Source organism: Atta cephalotes (genome assembly GCF_000143395.1).
Source record: "Atta cephalotes unplaced genomic scaffold scaffold00016, whole genome shotgun sequence".
NCBI lineage: Eukaryota > Metazoa > Arthropoda > Insecta > Hymenoptera > Formicidae > Atta > Atta cephalotes.
In genome coordinates this window covers 4,475,110-4,480,738 of record NW_012130080.1, presented here as the reverse complement: position 1 = coordinate 4,480,738, position 5,629 = coordinate 4,475,110, and positions in this window count along the sequence as shown.

The window sequence follows — 5,629 nt, the reverse complement described above, 5'->3', positions numbered from 1 at the left end:
GTGTGTGTGTGTGTGTGTGTGTGTGTGCGTGCGTGCGTGCGTGCGTGCGTGCGTGCGTGCGTGCGTGCGTGTGTGTGTGTGTGTGTGTGTGTGTGTGTGTGTATGTATGTGTGGGGTGAGAGTTGCAATTAATTGTGTAAATCGTATAACTTGTCATAACTTATCCGCCAAAATCGTGTCAAACACATTATTTCTATGCAACATATGTACATGTACATATACGTATATACAATGAGATTCTGAAATAGATCATCAAATTTTGTAGTTATTCTTGGACCACTTAAAATCTTTTTTTTGCGCAGAAATATCCAGATGATAACAATTCTTGATTTATTAGATCTAAAAGCTTTTACGTAAAATCTAACAAAAAAAATTTATTAGGTAAAAAGCTTTTTTAAATTAGACTTCAAAGACGAGAAATGGAAATAGATGAAACTCTACTCTTCGATTTAAAATATAATTTAATTTTATTATATAATTAAATGGAATTTAAATTTTCCTAAGTTTTACATCTAATAATTTATATTTCTTACAAAAAAGAAATGTAAAGAGTAGTATTTAGTTAAATATCTTTTAAAGAAAAATTAATTTCTAATTTATTAAAGAGAGAATGTGTCACAAAATTTGAGAATTTATTTTAGAATTATTCTATATACGTATACAGAGTGAATCAATGCTTGCATCTGAAAGATATCCTTATTACCTTTAAAGATGTACGATAACTTTTCTATTTTTTATTTTATTTCACTTTTTCAGAGCGATAAGAAAAACTTATGTAAAAGATTGCCACTGAAGAATTAAAATAACTTTCACATGTTTTAAAAAATATAGTAAGAATAATTTCGATCTCAAGAATTTTCTTTTTTTTTTTGGAGACGATTAAATTATTTCAGATGCAAATATTAAGAAAAAATGAATCACTTTATATACATATATGGAGCACACTCGCATATGTGTGCGTAAATATACTTTAAAAGAAATATACATATAATTTATTATAATGATTGTATAAATAAAGGATGCGAACTAAATTGCAGTAATGCTATGTTATTATCACACCTATGAAAGATTGTGAAATGTAAAATTTGTAAATAAGCCTATTTGAAAATATAAATAATAGTGAATCATTTTTCTATTGGGTTATGTATTTTCCAAGTCCTTAAAAAAAAAAATCCAATAATAAACAGTGTGTTGGAATATTATTATATATATAGATTCAACGAACCAAATAAACACAAATCTCTTACATATCCACTCAAATGAGTTAAAATCTATCTTTTAACATCTTTATTTATATTTGTTATTTTGTATTACTTATCTTAAATTTCTATCTTTCTGATATATTTTTACGAAAAATGCATAAATAATTCTAGAATATTATTAGTCAAATGTGATAAAGACAAAAAGGTATTTTTAAAAGGTATTTTTTTGGCTATTTATTTTTCTTATACATTTTAACAAAAGTTCCAACAAAGAATCGTAGAATATTATTATTTATATTAATGAGAAAAGTATTATTACAATGCTATAGTTAAGTTATACAATATTCTAGAATGGTGCTGATAAATCAATATGCACAACGATTCTATAGTTATTAAATTATTTAATATTATTTAACACAATAATTTATTAAGTATTTTATTGTTTTGAAATAAACAAAAATTCACATTCAAATCGTTATTTTATAAATATTTCAATGTGCATAATATTTACTGTTTTTCGCGTACATAAATTATATTTGAACACAATTAAATTTAATCAATAATTATTAATAATTAAACAAATAGAAACAGAATATTTTTATTCGAAATAATAATTAAATAAAAGCAGAAACTTAATTTCGCATCTGGATGATTAAAAAATTATAAAATTAAATAGAATTAATAGAATAGTAAATTCAGATAACAATAAGATAGTTCGAGAATAAGGTTTCTCGCAGTTTCTCGGTGTCGAAAATCTCGAAAATCGCCTGAAGTATTAGGAAAACAGAATAAGCGAGGAGGTTGGCGGTAAGAGTAGAGTAGGAGTTCCGTTAGTACGACGGAGACGGTAGAATACCTCCAATAACCTTCTCGCTCAATATGCGCTCCTATTGGGTTGTCCGGACAGTTCGTGTCGATTTTGAAGGAAAATTGAAACGCAGAAGATTTAAATTTTAGTATACATTTATTAAATTTAAATTTTTTGCACGAACTTTCCGGACAAACCAATATTATTTCAGATGTATTTTCCTCAGATTTTCGACATTGAGAAACCCGATTCTCATCTATCTTTACCATTTAAATTTACTGAATTTATTGATTTACATATTTCTATAAGTTTTCGAGAGTTTAATATTGATAAGTGATCAAATTGCTTTTGTTTAATTATTATTTAGGTTAAAAATATTTTATTAAATATTTAATTATTAAATATTTTAATTAGATTTAAATAATTGATATACAACTGCAATCTGAGTCAATATATAGAGATACGCGTTCTGATTAAATTACAGAATGCTTAGTTGATAAATAATTGAAATATTAATTTTATGTTGAGATATATTTTGACAATCCAAGAAGTCTTCAAATATTCTTATCTATATGTTAAAAGCAGTCTGAATCTCGAGATATTCGCATGCTTTTTTTAGCAATCTATGAAGGTGTTTAATTTTTCTTACATTTAACAACAAATCTGATAATAAATAATATTTATAAAATATTGATAAATAATTTGGATTAACGAGAAAGGAACCAATATCAATATTTGATGAATGATCAATGTCAAAAACACTCAGAAAAAAATCGTAATATTCTGAAGCAAATATTATGAGACAAAATACTATTAGAGAAATCTGAGAGAAGATGTGACGGCCATTTTTTTAAAACCGCAAAATGCCCCGGCGTATTACGTACTGCTCTCTACACTCAAGAAGTGGATGTAAACTACACAACAATATCCATTTTTTGCGATGCTCCTGATGGAAATAAATCGCTGAAATAAATCTATAAACTAAAATCTATCAAATTAATAAAGATTCAAGTTTCCCTTTGCCTGTTCATAAATCTAAGATCGTCTTAAGTACAGTTTTAAGATGACATGAATCAATCAGAAAGTCATATTAGCATCTTAGGACATTACTTAAGATGATTAAAAAGAACCGATTATAAATCAGCCTTAATATTATTATTGCATATTGGACGCGATGAGAAATGAGTGATATATCTAATAAGAATTCTGCTTTGTATTGCTTTGTATCACGTACAAAAAAGCACGGCTTTCATGATTCAAAGCGAGTACGTAATGTAAGAAATTTATTTGTTAATACCTTTAAAATATCTAATTTTAATTATAGATATTATTGAAATTTAAAAATAACACAAACATAAGTATTCAAATATATATAGGACGGGAATTTCTGAAATATAGCGGATCAATCAACTAAAACGCTACTTTATCATATTGCGATTTGCAATTTGAATAAAGTTGGAATTCTTCTAATTGTAAGCAAATTACATTTAATTTGTAAAATTTAAATGAATAAAAAGGAATTAATCTGTAGAGGCCCTCCGTCACTCCTGCCAATTTTTAACGGCGATCCTCTTTTTCTCAGCAAACACCAAATTACATGTAACAATTAATATAATTGTAATATAACACATATTATATTACAGTTATATTTTTCTATGACAAATTACAACTAAAAGGTATATTATGTTGTAACTTGAGGTTTGCTGGATTTGAATGTTTTTATGCATTGTTTTTATACATATGATTATTTAATATTTTTATACAATGTATTTATATAATGTATTTTGATACCAAAATATAGAATATAAAGAAAGAATTATAATATACATAATTAGACACATACAATACAACACAAACAGAATAAAATCTTTTTAATATAAAATATAAAATACATAAATTGCTTATATATTTTTACATTTTTGCTTACACATTTTGTTTGTAATATAAAAGTTTCATATATAAAATGCATGCATACCATAAAACAAAATTCGCTCTAATTCAAGAAAATCCAATTTCTGATTTTGCAATAAGAATCATTTTTATTTAATAAATCTTTTAATAATACAATGTGTTTATTAACTTGAACGAAAATTTTAATTTCGCATCTCCTACTATATAAATAAAAATTGTTGAATTTTAATAAACAAAATTGAATATTCGAACATGTTAATTTAGCGAATTGTCTTATAATACGTCTGCATAAAAATGGAATTATGAAATTATGTTTTTTATGCGAATTTTCAGCCCGTTTTTTACCAAATATAATTACTAGTGTATAAGTATATTTCTTAAAATCTCTATAATCATTAGTAATTATAGAGTCTTTAAACACACTTCAAACTTTTCCAATCATACATCGTTAAATTAAGGTTTAACAAAAATGAGTTAAGGACCCTTCGTCACTCTCGTCGATTTAATCAACGGTTATCTTTTCTTTGTAAGTACCTTCACTCACTCGTAAAAAAAAAAAACGAATTACTAATAAATTTAGTAGCCCGTTTTTTCAGATAAATATATTTTTAATTTATTTTTTATTATTAATTATTGTATTGTTATATTTCGCTAATCATATAACTTTTTTAATATTTTCATTTATTGTAATCTTTTATATAAATCTTTTTATATAAATCTTTTATATAATCTTTTATAAATCAATAATACGATTATAACAATATATTGTTTACAATATAATATACAATTATAAATGTTGTGCAAAATATAATAAAAATAAGAATATAGGAATATAATTAACAAATTTTAGTAATGCGGGATTATACGAAAATATCGAAAATATATACGATAACATAAATTTTTCTAAACCAATGTTTAACGAAATATTGATAAACGCGAAATGAAATATTAACAACAAACAGATTGTATTTACTATTAATTATTAACTTGCGATTATAAAACTTATTAATATGATGATAAAAAGCTATTAATAATATTTACGATAGCACTTTCATTGTTCAAGATAATTATAGCCCAATAATTTGATCATATTATGATCCCTTCACCTCGTAGTACGCGGGTTAGTATCCGTTACAAAGAAGAATAATTTTCATAGTGGAGCGCAGATTCAATGCATGTCTTCCGATTTTACATTAAATTCACCATATCTATTCACAAAGAAAAATTAAATTAATTAATTCGTCAAACATCAACAGTCTTGTTACAGGAGCGTGCAAATCTTGAATCTTCCAGACCACTGATAATAATAATTTTAGTAGCATATCAATTGTCATTTTTATCGCATCTTTAATATAATATTAAAATTCATGAGAAAGTATGTTCTGCCACACGTTACTAAAAATCAACTTATTAAAAATAAACGGATGAAATGAATTTTATAATATTTCTTTATGAAATAGTGGTTACAAAGGAGTATATTTTTGGCTCTCCTAAATGAGATTCTCCCCTTATTGACGAATATCGGTATTATAGATATAATGGTAAGGTAGGAAGTGATAACTGTGAGATATGTTTTCTGTAACCTCCTCGCAGGTCATGTTCTTTTAGTAACAGGAGCAATGTTTCGAGATCCCGACGTGACACGTTCGACAGTTGTCGCGCTGCCATCTTCTTCCTCTTCCAGAATATACTTTCCTAATAACTTCGA